The 14658-nt window shown below is 47.8% G+C and overlaps 1 non-coding gene across 1 annotated transcript; it reads left to right on the top strand.

The window, feature by feature from the left end:
- The first annotated feature begins 3316 nt into the window (after positions 1-3316).
- LOC115513216 lies at positions 3317-3470 on the top strand. Its single transcript, XR_003968623.1, has one exon. It is a non-coding gene; the product is annotated as a small nucleolar RNA SNORA62/SNORA6 family (small nucleolar RNA).
- The last annotated feature ends 11188 nt before the right edge of the window (positions 3471-14658 follow it).

The following is a 14658-nucleotide window of genomic DNA, read 5'->3' as shown; positions in this document are numbered from 1 at the left end:
AATTCATTTGTGTAGAAGTTTACTAAATTCCCATCACTAGAAAGTTCACCAGCTCTGACCACGTTTACTAGCATCCTGGTAGGGATTAGCTTAATTGTAAAGTTAAGGACTAAGACAGTTGCTCCCAGACGTGGGCCTGTTTCACCTGATGTGCTTATGAAAATGCAGATTCCTGGAACCCAGTCCTCTTTGTCATGTCGTCTGGGATAGATTATCTACATTTTCATACCATTCTCCAGGAAATTAAAAAAAAATTTTTTTAATGTATATTCATTTCTAGAGAAAGAAGGAGACACAGAATCCAAAACAGGCTCCAGGTTCTGAGCTGTGAGCATAGAGCCCGATGAAGAACTCTCACGAACCATGAGATCATGACCTAAGCCAAAGTCAGACGCTTAACTGACTGAGCCACCCAGGTGCCCCATATTCTCCAGGAAATTTTAATGAACTGGTTTACATGGTAAAATCCAAGCATTTTAGAGTACGGGGTATGTATTTCCATTTAATTCCATTTGGTATTTGCTTGGCACCTGGTTAGTTAACATCTTGTTGATGTTCTGTCCTCAAGAAACGATAGCCCCATGGTATGACTGAAATACAGAGAGAGTATTTTAGAAAATGGAATTAGTGTGGTACATTGAATTTACCTCCACAGTCGAATCCTTGCCTTGACTTCATATTGGTGGAGAATTCTTCCCTGCCTCTTTGAGTTACGTCATATATCTACTTTGGCCAATAAAATGTGAACGGGTGTAACGGGATACAATTCTCAATCTAGGCCTTAAAAGACCTTCAGTTTCTCCACTTGCCCTCTGTACCTTTGCCAAAGCCCTGAGAGAAGCTTCCCGTAAGTAATCGCCACCTTTCATTCTGGGCCCAGAACACATTTAGGAGCAGAGCTCCCCCAAAGAAGTCCAGCTGGACCCACAGCCTGAAGCAGAGCCTCCCAAGACAAGCCAAATCTCCATCAGCCAAGCTCACTGATAGATTTATGAGAGAAAGCAATGGTTGTTCCAAGTTGCGCAGTTTCGGGGTGGTTGACTGCACAGCGCTGTTGGAGTAACAGCCCCTAACCCATAGAGTTAGGGGCTCTAAATATCTCTGGGGGATTGGTTTGGTTTGTCTGGGGTTGACTCCCTGCCTGAATTGAAGAAAGCAGTTGCAATCACTAGGAAGGATCTTTCAGGGTGATAGATGGCTCTCGCTTTGTGGGACTCCAGAGGAGATGAAGAGGAAACCTGAGTTCACGGTCAGTACCATCATCATTGACCACAAATATGAGGGCACCTACCGTATGCCAAGTGCTGCGAGGGGAGGAGGTAGAAGGTAGGGCCAGTGCTCTGGGAGAGTGATGATCTCACTACAGGACGACACCTCAGTCGAAATTCCATCTGAATGTACTGACTTAGAGTGGCCAGATCTCTCTCACAGCCTGTTCATTGAGAAATGAGATCTTCCCTGGAGAAAAAAATTCTCCCCAATTCTACCGACCATCCTAGTCTTCACACTCGATAAGATTCCTCAACGAAGCTTCCAGGAAGCCAGGAGTTGGATGGATTGACTTGCGGTTAGAGAACCCGAGTAGTCCGTCCTCACAGACAGCTTCCAGGGTTTCAGGAGAGTAGACCTGAAATCTCACTTGACGTAGCAGCTGTAATCAAAATCCGCTTCCTCCCTCACGCCTCCGTTCTTACTCTCTGGTTGAGGCTGCTCCCCAGAACCAGCTACATATTATGCAGGGTTCCGTGCAAAAGGAAAACTTAGGGCCCCTTCAAAAATTGCTCAGAATTTCAAGGCAGTGACCTTAGAATATAAAAGTGGGTATGGGCCCTTCTGAGCATGTGACCCACTGAGGCTACACAGGTCACACCCTGGAAGCTAGCCCTGCTATCCCCTGAAGGGTAGCTCCCATAACCCACGTCCAGACAGCACCAGCAGAGGGTTCTGTCCTGGGTGGAATTGGAAGTGGACCCCATAGACTTTCGTTCAGCAAACACCCGTGGTGCCAATCATCTCCAAACTGCCCATGAGGCAAAGCGGCTAAGTCAAGTGAAGTCCAACCCCACAAAGAAATCGGCTGCCCCCTCCTGCCCAGCCCACCCCCTGGGGCTGAAAGACGACAGTGGGCACAGCAGTGACCGGGAACCGTTCTGCAATCCCAGCACCCCTCCATCTGGGCCTTTCCCACAGTCATTCTGAAAATATTTGTCTGTGAGCCCCCCAAAGTGCTTCAAATGCAGTTCAGACGTGCCGTGCACTGAGCCCTTGCAGCTGTATTGCTGGGTTGCATAAAAGGAACACAGCCATTTGTTCCACTGCGCGCCAGGTCCTGCCCGGGACGCAGGACAGCATAGAAATGCTGGTGCCCCACTCTGCCAAGGTAAGACAATTGTCCCGATGCCGCAGCAACTCCAGGGGCTCCTGGACTCTGTGGCTGCTCAGCACGTGCAGACATTTGGCAGGCAGACCTTCCTTTGAAGTTCAAGCAAAACTGGGAAAACTTTCATGCCTGTGAACATGTGGCTGTCAGTGGGAGGAAGGGTAGAGTGGGGGCCCCTCCTCTCCTCCCCCAAAGTTGAGGAGTGGGAACTTCTTTTTCCACAGCGAATAGCTTCTGCTATTCAGGCAGACCCCTACAGGCATGTGTACTCCTTTAGCGTCCTTGAAAACCTCAGCGCAACACATAAGGTCAAGGTCAAGGTGCCCATTCTGTGGGCCCCTGATTTCTCTTGAAAGAAACAGGAAAGGGGAGGACTTGGCTGGGGGTGGGTACAATCTAGTCAGTGGTTCTCAAAGCGAGGTCCCCAGACCAGCAGCATGGGTAGCCCAGAAACCCATTAGAAATGCAAATTTCAGGCCACATCCCAGATCTACTAAATCAGAAACTCCCAGGACAGGAACGAGGAATCTGGTCTAAGTCACCGGCGCCTTGCCTGAAACCATCACAACGCTGATCCTAACGGTAAGCACGTTACCGACTTTCAAAATGCTAATTCAGCGGCTCTATTTGCCAGGTACTGTGCTAAGTGCCTTTACACGCATGATTACCTTACATAAGTGCACCCAGGTTTTGGTATTTTGTTCCAGCAGCCTGAGCTAAGACACTCGAGGATCCCTAAAATAATGCTCCTGGGTCTTTGTGGGACACAATCCGGATGTAGTATGTCCACAGTCGGCATCTGTGTCGGCTTAACACGTATCATACGCACAACTGTGCTGGTCTCTTGGCATCTGTGGCCAAGCAAGCCGACCCAGAACCACAACACAGGGGTACAACTGAAGAGTTCAACCATCTCCTGCTTAATGAGGACAGATGACTGCACGTGGTTAGAGCTCGGAGCTGAGGCCACTGGCTGGCCGATGAACGCACAAGTGTAGGTAGTGTGCTACACAAGGGTCAAGTCTTTCGCTAACACCGCAAGGGTCTCTGGCCCAACAAGCGGAGTTTGGTAGTAATTCTTGCTACAAGTTGAAAAAAGAAAAAAAGAAAAAAAAATATATATATATATATATATATAGAGAGAGAGAGAGAGAGAGAGAGCGCTGCATTCTATTGAGAACTTGCTGTGTGCCAAGCCCTGTTCTGAACACCATAGATTTTTCCCCTAACTGAACAGAAAAGGAAACGGGGAGGTGTATCGGTCAATGCATATCTTGTTTGTTCTAGGTCATACGACTAGTAACTGAATCAGGCAGTTTGGCTCCAGAGTCTGGGTCCTTAACTGCAACGGTACCACCTCTCAAATGCAGGCCGAAATGGAGTTTGGCTGCAGAGACAAATGTGCCCTGAGTCCTCCCCACCCCGGCCACCAACAGAAACCTGATCTGAAAGGAGCCGCAGAAGATCGTCTGGTTTGGCCCTCAGCCACAACCCAGAAGAGGAGTTGTTATCAACAGATGAACTAAGCAAGGATCTTCGTTTAAAACAAAAAAAATGAGGGGTGCCTGGGTGGCGCAGTCGGTTAAGTGTCCGACTTCAGCCAGGTCACGATCTCGCGGTCCGTGAGTTCGAGCCCCGCGTCAGGCTCTGGGCTGATGTCTCAGAGCCTGGAGCCTGTTTCTGATTCTGTGTCTCCCTCTCTCTCTGCCCCTCCCCCGTTCATGCTCTGTCTCTCTCTGTCCCAAAAATAAATAAACGTTGAAAAAAAATTTTTTAAATAAAAAAAATAAATAAATAAAACAAAAAAAATGTCACCCAAGTTTATTTAACCGGGAAGTAGCGGCTGAATCACCAAGCACTGGTTATGTGGGTGCTCAGTGTGGTGGGGGGTCTGCTGGACCATAAATCAGAACAAGCCCAGGTGGCTTAGTGGGGCCTCCTCACTGAGCTCTGTTTGTCCCACCCCAGGCCGGAGCGAGCCTGGCTCTGCCATGGCCTAGAACTCCCAGGGCCTGGCACATTGCTGGTGCTAATGTGATGATGGCCTAGTCCAGGGGGGCAGCTGGGAGGCGTCTTCCAAAACACATCCGCCTCCTGCCCATGGCTTCAGGCAGCTGGACACAAGATGGCTGGCAACTGCCCATCGGACCACCCACCACCAGAAAGAAGGGTTTTAAGGAAATGGCTCTTACAGACATGGCCGGGTTATGGAAACTCCTGCAGTGAGGGGTCAGGTCAGAAATGGACCAAAAGGCCAGCCCTCAGCAGGACTGTGTGTATAGGGCATCTAAGCTAGATCCTTCTCTTGTTCAACATGAAGAGAAAAGGCTCATGAGGACCCTTCAGTGGGGTCCTTAAAGCAACCCGCTAGAGAAAATGGCCCCTGTTCCCTGGAATTTGGGGAGGCTGATAGTCCCAGCTGAGATGTGTAAACACGAGTGTGGAGTGGAGTGGCAGCTTGTCTGAGAGAGGCTGGAGCTTGCTGAGTTTGGGATGGGGAGGGCAAGGATGCATGCATGTTTCTCAAGCCAAATGTGGCCCCCTAAGGAAAGGAGCTGCTGATAGGTCAACTCTGAAGGGATCTTGCACAAGGAGGCCTTCTGGAGGTCCAACGGAGAGTGAGCCAGAAGCCAGAGACTGGGGTGGGGGGCAATTGCGGCCAGTCAAGAGAGATGTTGCCTCAAAGGAGTCACAGATATGAGATCCTCAGTGCTGAGGGCCCCAAGGAACCCAGAGAAAGAGGAGGCTTTGGGGGCACGCAGCACAGAGGGCTTCAGTGCTAACCTGCAGTGACAACTTTGCTGTCGTTCCCTAACTCACCAGACCTCCCACCCGACATGCAGACCCCATCCTGACCCTGAGAGCAAAAACGACACCTAGAAGAGGAGGAGGAGAGGCAACGAGGAAGGGAGAAAAAAACTGACCATGCCCCTTCCACTGCAGGCACTTGGCCCAAGGCACTTCAGAGCTGGAGGACGACAAGAAAAAGTTCTCACTGGGTTCAGAGTTTTAATGCTGGGTGGGACTGGACTTTAAGATCTGAAATTAACCCAAAAAAGCTATTGGATCTGCCTGAGATTTCACCCAAGGGGCAGCAAAGAACAATTCAAGCCTCAGAGTGTCTGTTAGAAAATGGTAAGAAAAGAAAAGGTGGATCCTAGAGTTTTTGATGTTCAATTCATTCAATTATACATATTCATACACTGCACACACATACACACAACTCTCCTTGCATGTATGTTCATAAGTATAAGGCAGACTGGTGCTACCTGATTCCAAGATGGTACCTTATAGTAGTTGTAGGAGCAAGTCAGGTCTACAAAGGATGAAGCAAATGCCAAGGATACTTCTTGGATCCTCAGAGAGAGAACACGACCCTATGTCAAGGATGTATCATTACAAAGTCAACACAATGATATCGTAATAACAAAGTCTGGTGACAGATGGAAGCTGCACTTGTGGGGAGCACAGGATGATGTACAGAGATGTTGAATCACTATTGTTATACACCTGAAACTAATGTATCGTTGTGTGTCAACTATACCTAAATTGATAAGAAAAACTTCTTGAAAATCAACACATGACAGATATACAGAAGAGAGTGGGGAGAACACGGTATTCGGGAATAGATGCTCAGGCGGAAAACTCAATATAGTCACCGAAGGGCCATGCGTCCATTTTATAAGTCATTTCTTGACTTTCAGTGGATATTTTGTAGGTGCTCACAATGTCACATGTGTTCTCTTTTCGAATAGTAAGTATTTCCATCACCCAAGTGGCATTTCTTACACCCTTAACTCATGAAATATAATCGGGTTGCCTTCTTTTAAATGTTTATTTATTTTTGAGGTGGGGAGAAGCAGAGGGGCACGGTGACGGAGGATCTGAAGAAACCTCTGATCTGAAGACACCTCTGTGCTGACAGCGGAGAGCCTGTTGCGAGGCTCCAACTCATGAACCATGAGATCATGACCTTAGCCAAAGTCTGATGTCTTAACCCACTGAGCCACCTAAGCAGCACATCAGGGTGCCTTCTTTCTAAAGACCTACCCTTCACACAAAACGTTTTGTGTAGACATAGAACGCTAATTTTCTAGTAGAGTCTCTGGTTGACAAAGTGGAAAGATATCTGTAATGGAGGAAAATCCATGTCATTGTCTATGGAGGAGAAACAGAAGAGTAGATCTCTGGGGGGGTGGTGGGTGGGATGGGCTGTCCTTCATCCTATTTAGGGATCGGCTTGGAGAAATCTTAGCCAACTCTTAAAATACTTCATACATTTTAGGTTACACATTTTGAAATAGAACACACAGTCTTAGAAGAAAGGAAAAGCTATCAACTGGACAATATCTCAAACTTAGGAATAATACATAACTTTATGTATTACTTAAGGTACAAACTAAGAGACCCCAACTAAAAAAAGCCTTAAATAAGATGGAAATTTATTTCTCTCTAATGCAAAAGTCCAACGTGAAGCAGGTGGTCCTGATCCGTGAACTTATCCATGCACTTAGAATCTCTACCTTCCTCAATATGTGGCTTCTGTTTCTAGATCTAATAATGCTGCTCCAAATGCCACTGCCACACAAATGTCCCTGCCACACAAGTCTCAGACGTTGCATGCATCACTTCCTTTCACATGCCACTGACCCAAACGTGGTCACAAAGCCACAAATGAAAGTGGATAATACAGTCTGTTGCTGGGCACCAATGTATCCAGTGAAACCCAGGGGTTCTATTCCTAATGAAAAATGAGCGAATGGATACAGGGAGTGGGAGGGAGTGACAGAAGTTTCCTCTATATGCATCATTAATTGCTAGAAAGAAATCAAGCCTATAATTTCATTGAGCAAACATTTATGGGAAGCTTTCTTGTGTAATATTCTATTTCACTGTAGAAATAATCTTCCAAGAAAAAGGATTTCATTAGTACGATGCTTTTAAAAGGAAAACCCCACCATTTTTAAACAAAATTCACAAGGCCATCCCTTACATATTCATTTCTTTGTGGGGAATTATAACAGAGACAAATCCTTTCTCTTCTCACCTGGCTTCAGTTAAATTAAAATGTTTTGAGGCACCTGAGTGGCTCAGTCGGTTAAGCGTCCGACGTCGCCTCAGGTCATGATCTCGCGGTCTGTGAGTTTGAGCCCCGCGTCGGGCTCTGTGCTGATGGCTCAGAGCCTGGAGCTTGCTTCAGATTCTGTGTCTCCCTCTCTCTCTGCCCCTCCCCCATTCATGCTCTATCTCTCTCTCTCTCTCTCTGTCAAAAATAAATAACCATTAAAAAAAAAATTAAATGTTTTGAACACCTGCAGATGATATGGCACCGGGTGAGCTTATGGTGATGGAAAGAGCTGGCATCATATTCACTAGGTGTTAGAAATCAAACCATTTTGGTTTGGAAGGGGGGAAAAATGCCAGGTCGGCATTTGATTGTCATGAGCCTCTTGCTGTGTGTTATTCTCCCTCCATTCTCATACCACACATTTAGTCCTACCCAAAATAGTGACTTCAGAGTCGCCATTTAGAAGTAGAGGGAGCTGGGAGCTGGGAGGCAGAAGCCCTGGGGCTCATAGTGGCTCTGCTGCTAAATAGTTATGTGACCCTGAGGAAATGACACACAGGGACTAGATTTCTGGCTCATGGATCGCATCAGCAAACTGTCACCTGCTGTGCACGCTCTGCACCAGGTCAATGGAGATAGTTTCCATGATCTCTCACCTCCCTGGGTTCTTCATGATGCTTTATGTATCCCAGCCTCCAGGAACCACAGAGATATGGCTGTAACCTCATCACACACACAAAGCGAACAAATATTTGTGGCATTGGTGCCTGTGGCAGAGACTATTAATTATCCCCTAGGACCCACTCTCCTGTTCTTCCATTGTAATAGAATCCCTGATTCTCACTTGGGCACAAGACCATCTCCTCTATCCTCCTGGGTAGCTAAGCCACGCAACTAAGTTCTGGCCAATGAGATGGGAGTGGAAGCAATGCGTGTGATTTCTGAATTATGCCCTGAAAAATAAGAGGCAATGCCCTCCCATTCCCTTTCCCCCTTCCCGCCAGCTGGGAGTAAGCATGCTAGTGAGTCATCTTGGACCATGCGAATGAGGGCAACACCCAAAACTGGCAGAGACACAAGAAGGGAGAAGCCTGGCACCTTGTATTAGCTGTTTCTCTGTAATAATTCATCCCACAATATAGTGGCTTACATGACAAACATTTGTGATCTCTCAGTTTCTCTGGGGGCAGGAATCTGGCCATGGCTTTGCTGCATCCTCTGGGTCAGGCTCTCTCACAAGGCTGCGGTCAAGGTGTTGTCCAGGGCTGCTGTATCTCAGAGCTTGACCGGGGTGGGATCCGCATCCAAGCTCACTTATGTACTTGTTGGCAGTCATCAGTCCCAGCTGGAGGTTGATCCAAGACATCACGTAATACGGGCCTCTCCATAGGACAGCTCACAACACGGAAGTTGCCTTCTCCCAGAGTAAGCAAGAAAGAGACAGAACTAGCAAAATGGAAGGTGGTCTTTCGTATTCCAGTCTCAAAACTGACATCCCACCCCTTCTGCCATGTACTGTTTGCTAGAAGGGAGTCACTGGGTCTACTGGGCCCACACTCAAGGGGATGTGATTACCCAAGGGCATAAAAACCAGGGGGTGAGGATCGTTGGGAGCCATTTTAGAGGTTTCCTCCCATAGATCCTGACAAATGGAGTTGCCCTCTCACTGGTGGTCTGCGTTTGCCACCACCATTATGGGAAAGTGAAATAAATACCCATCTGCGTTAGGGTAGCCATGCTTGTGTTTTAATCAATGGTGCCCAATTCGTTTCATCCTTGGAAACATTTCTCCAGGTATCGAGGACCTGCCGTTGTCATTGTCTGAAATAATTGCCCAGCTAACCCCCTTTCTCAGAAAGTGTTCCCCTTCCTGCCCTGCTGCCACACCTCTCCTTGCTGGTAACCTCTGTGCCATTTTTGTGATCAAGAACTCTGGTCCCCCCTGGGTAAACAGCTGACCTAAGGTGGGCCAAATCTGCCCCAGAGGCATTTAGAATTGGGGTCCAGAGACCCTGGTCAGTGCCTCTCAAGAACTGGATGCCGTGCGAAGCCAGGGGTGCCTCTGCAGGTACCCGGGAAAGCGAGAAAGCCAGTGTGCAGAGAAAGAAGGAAGAGACAGATGAGCAGAGAGAGGTCTTCAGAGTGGGCTCAGCTCATGGCTTCCTGTTCCTGGTCTTGCTGAAGCCTGACTCTTCCCCCCCACCCCCCCAACCCCCAGGTGCATGAGATGCCTCTATAACATGACAGCAATATGTCCTCACATTCCTCTCCACCTTTGTGTGTGTGTGTGTGTGTGTGTGTGTGTGTGTGTGTGTGTGTCATTGAAACCAGTCAAGTGGTCTTCAGGTGTTTGGAATTAAGCAATATTGGACTAGGAAGGGCCCTTCGTTTTCTGCGAGTTTTCAACACCTGACCTTAACGTTGTCTCAACCGGCTCATGACATCCTTGTGTGCTCTCCTATTCCCCTTCCCCTGAAAAGTCTTGCTAACAGTCACGGGGGGTGAGGTCAACAGGAAAGAACTGTGCAAGGGAGGACCCTGTGTGGACACACGCCTGTGATTTGATTCGCTACTTCGTTGTAGGTCAGAAGATGTTTTAGAGTGTGGGGTGGTACAACAATGGGATGGCGCACCCTCTAGGTGACAAAGGGAGGATTAAAGAAGTCCTCCCTTCTCACCTTAACCCCTTGTGCAATCACGTGCTGCCTGTCTAGACCAAAACCAAGCTCCTTTGCATCCCCGTTACAGAGCTGTTAGAGCGTTAGTTCATTTTGAGTTCCCTAACGGGACTCTAAAGGCAGTGTCTCCGCTCTGAGACAGTGACTCTCTCCACACATCTCTCCATGTACTACTCTCTGTCTGACTTGTTTACTGCGGAATCCAGGCCAGGGTGCTGGGGATGGGTTGTATTTCTTCAGTGGATTTCCACACTCTCCTTCCTGAGTCACACTCTGCATTCCTTTGATGCCTCCTCTGAGCTCGAGGGTCATTTTGCAGCAGAGCGATTGGCTGCACAGCCCGTACAGGGCTTGTCCCCAGCCTTGTCCTAGTAGTTGACCCTCTTGTGGGGAAGGAAGCAAAGTGGGATGTGGTAAACAGGAAGACAGCAAGCCCTGCTTGGCTTGGGGAGCAGGGAAACATCAGCGACCGTGCTCAGCCCTGTGCCCAGATCACAACCTCCTGAGCTTGTAGCACTTTCCAGGCTGGTTCAGAGATCGTTCCAGCAGCTTGAGATTGTCAATGCAGCAGGAAGAATTTGTCCCAAGACACTGCCTCATGGTTTCTGAGTCTGGTGTGGATAGACGGATAAACAGATGGATGAAAAGAGAAGGGAGAGTTGGAGCAGCGAGTGATGAACCTGCCCCTCACCACCTGATTTTAACCGCTCCCTGACTCCATCCCACCTCACACTCGTAATCCTTCCTTATAGGCTGTGTGTCTCTACTTCTGCAGCTTATACTGTACTTGTATCATGAGCTAGAATACAAGCTCCATGAATGCAGGGATCTTTGCTTGCTCCCTGATGAATCCTACGAGCCTGCACAGTGCCTGCACAGTGTTCAATAAATACTTATTGAATGAATAACTCAACTTATATAATTTATTGAATGAATGAATGAATGAATGAATGAGTTTCCCTAAGGATGCTTTCATTGATTTTCTTACCACATTTCTTTTACTATTTTCCTCCTGTTCTCCAAACTGGGATGCCCTCTCCGAGCCCCACCAGTCTTGATCCCATGCATCTCCCAAGGGGGTCAGCTTCAGGACCTCTTCTGCAGTGTGGCCTTGTGGTTAAGAGTCAGGCTTCCAGAGTCTAAATCCCTGCTCTACCACTGGCTGTGTAAACTTGATTAAGTCACACCATCTCTCTAAGCCTCAGCTTCCTTACCCGATGGGGTTACCATGGGGTTACCACTGGGTGCCTTCTTGCCGTCCTTCTAGCACCCATATTTTGTTGAGTCTCTCAACAGAAGGGTCCTCCTGACATGGTGCTTTTCTGTGCTCTTAAACACCCTCCTTGAGTATATATGCAGACCTTTGCATTCCTTGTTACCAAAGGAATAGTGAAGCACACGGGTGAACACCACCGGGAAGGAGGAGTGGGGTGAGATTAGTATCCAGAGGACACATGAGGCATTGTCTGGAAGGGCTTGACGGTGGCCTATGGTGATGCAGAAACATGCAGCCAGAAAACCATTCGCCCAACACAGGCACTTCACGTCATGAGATGCAGCTTCATGCAAGTTTTGGGGGCTGGAGCCTACGAGTAGGAATCCGCTCTCTCCTGCACATCGGAGGCCCCCATCTCAAAGGGAGCCAGTGAGGGAGCAAGAGTTAGGCCCAGACTTGAAGCAGCAAAGCTTTGGCTTTGGACCGGCCCTTTTCTGTTATGGGGATCCCCTGGAAAGTCACTCATGATAAACACTGGTATGTTTCTGCAATCTGGCTCTCAATCCTTCAAAGGTTCCTGAACTGAGGGCAATTAACAGAGCTGGGGAAGCCAAGAAAATGCACTGCGAGTATAAACAGCTTGACAGGACATTTATACAGCAGCGAGCAGAGCAGAGGCCTCCTTCCCATGTGTGGTGGAGGCCAGGAGGGGAGATTGTGAGAGGAAGATGCCCATCTTTTCTCTTCTCTCTGAGATGGGCTTCTTCTGTTGATTAGGAAAGATCCTGGCTGAGTTTCAGGAAAGTGGGATGGCAAGGATACCATTGGGTAAAGGAACCTCTGCCTTCTTCCCACACAGGACCACCAAAGCTCTTTTATAGGAAGCAGAAGAGAAGAAGTCACGGTCTAACTGCACCCCCCCTCCCCCGCCACCGCCCTGCCCAGCTTTATGGAGGTATAACTGACAATCCCCAGTCCCTAGTAATCACCCCTGTGCTCTCTGCTTCTATGAATTCGACTCTTAGATTCCACATGGAAGTGAGATCATACGGTGTTTGTCTTTCTGGGTCTGGTTTGTCTCACTTAGCATAATGCCCTCCAGGTTCATCCATGTCACAATGGAAGGACTTCCTTCTTTTTTAAAGCTGAAAAATATTCCATTATGTATGTATGTATACACACACGCACACACACACACACATTTATTCATCCATTGAAAGACATTTAGGTTGTTTCCACGTTTCCACATCTTGGGTATTATAGGGAATACTGAAATGAAGACGGGAGGCCAGATTAATCATCAGGGAACTGCGAATCAGAACCACAACGGGGTATCATCTCACATCTTCCAGGATGGCTGTTCCCAGAAGGACAAAAGAGAACACGTGTTGGTAAGGCTGTGGAGAAAAGGTAAACCCTGTGCACCCTTGGAGGGAATGTAACTTGACAGCGTCTAACTTTTGAAAGCTGAATCAGCCAAACTGAGCTCACTGTATTATCGACTCCACGATCCAATGATTATGGACTCGACCCTCAATATCCTCCTTCCCCGTGTGCAAGATGGAAGGATCCTTATACCCCCAGAAAAGGTTTATAAAGGTCTCTGAGCATATACATATGAGTATAGGCCTGAGAGAGACTGCCTGGATATCCAATAACATCTCTGCCACCTGCCGACTGTCAGCCCCGGGCAATTAACTGATCTCCTAGGTTTGCTTCCTCTGTCTCTGAAATGGGAATAGAGTGAACACTTACCACACTGGGATTGCCCTTCGGAATAATAAAGTAATAAACACCAACCCAGGCTGCCAAATGTTTCCAGCGAAAAATGACTCTTGTGATTCTTATTAAAACATGAAATCTGTGTTCCGTGGTGGAGAGGAAGGGGCCCCATACCAGAGCAGGAGCAGAACTGGCTTTTAGAATCTGAATAGAATGAGGGTCTTGAAGCCACGTTTCTGGCTTCCTATTTGAAAAGCAGATTACAACTTTTTAGGGGTGATGAGTACGTTCACTAGGCCGGCTACGGAATCGTACTCGTATGTCAAAACGTTAAGCTATATACTTTCAACACGGACAACTTACTGCATTTCAATTGTAACTCAACAAAGCTGTTTTAAAGGTAGAAACAACCAATTTTTAGAACAGCCACAAAAAGAAGATCATGGTAAGAATGATTTTCAGGCAAATGATTATGCGTGGAGGGGCACGGGGGTAAATGAAACCCCCAGTATGAAACCGCGCTGCTCCCACAAGACTATTCCTTGCAGTTTTCCTAATCCTCCCCTCTCTCTTCCCCTTCACCCACCTTCTCCACGAAGCCTCCGTGGGCCACGCCACCTCATGGCCCACCGACAGGTGGGATGCCTTACACACACTAGCCACTCAGATATCATCCAAATCGCTATTTAACTTGACACACGCCTGTGGTAACGTTCTTGTTCTATCATCCAAATCGCTATTTAACTTGACACACGCCTGTGGTAACGTTAAGGTTTTGACAAAGACAGTTTTCTTCAAGATAAATTCTGAAGAAGACGCATCTTCTGTGTCTTTGAGCACACCGTGCTTGATAAACATTTCTCTGTTGGCTGATAAAGTTCAGCGGTCTACGCCCCAGGCTTGATCCTCATCACTGTGAACTCCAAGGAATGATCCCCTGTCTTCCATGGGATGGGAACTTTACGGTATCAGACGCTGCTGGACTAAATAGGCCATCAGCCGGGCCCTGACTATCATTCATTTTCATATGAGGAATCTGTTTTTATAATTTTTTTTTTTAACGTTTATTTATTTTGGGGACAGAGAGAGACAGAGCATGAAGGGGGGAGGGGCAGAGAGAGGGAGACACAGAATTGGAAACAGGCTCCAGGCTCTGAGCCATCAGCCCAGAGCCCGACGCGGGGCTTGAACTCACGGACCGCGAGATCGTGACCTGGCTGAAGTCGGACGCTTAACCGACTGCGCCACCCAGGTGCCCTGAGGAATCTGTTTTAACTCTACTGGTTGTAATAGCCGTTCACATAAAACTAGAAGCTCTCAGACTTGAGAGGCCCAAAGCCTAGTCTGCCTGTAGTGGTGCCTGCAACCTTGTTCCGGCGTTTTCCACGTTTGAACAGCATGGCTCCAAATCCCAGTCACGCTCGGGTCCAGGAATGCAGGGTGCAAGGGTCCCGACTAAAGTAGCAGCCCTGATTCTATTCCATTATCCTAAGCCCTCTCATTTTCTGTTTGTTTGTTTTTAGCCCTGCTGGTAGTCTAATGGAGTCAGATACCGCATCTCCCAGAAAAGGAATGACATTTATAACCCCCTTCT

Source organism: Lynx canadensis, chromosome B1 (genome assembly GCF_007474595.2).
Source record: "Lynx canadensis isolate LIC74 chromosome B1, mLynCan4.pri.v2, whole genome shotgun sequence".
NCBI classification, from domain to species: domain Eukaryota; kingdom Metazoa; phylum Chordata; class Mammalia; order Carnivora; family Felidae; genus Lynx; species Lynx canadensis.
Note: the sequence above shows the minus strand (reverse complement) of the source record. Positions and strands in the feature narration are given on the sequence as shown.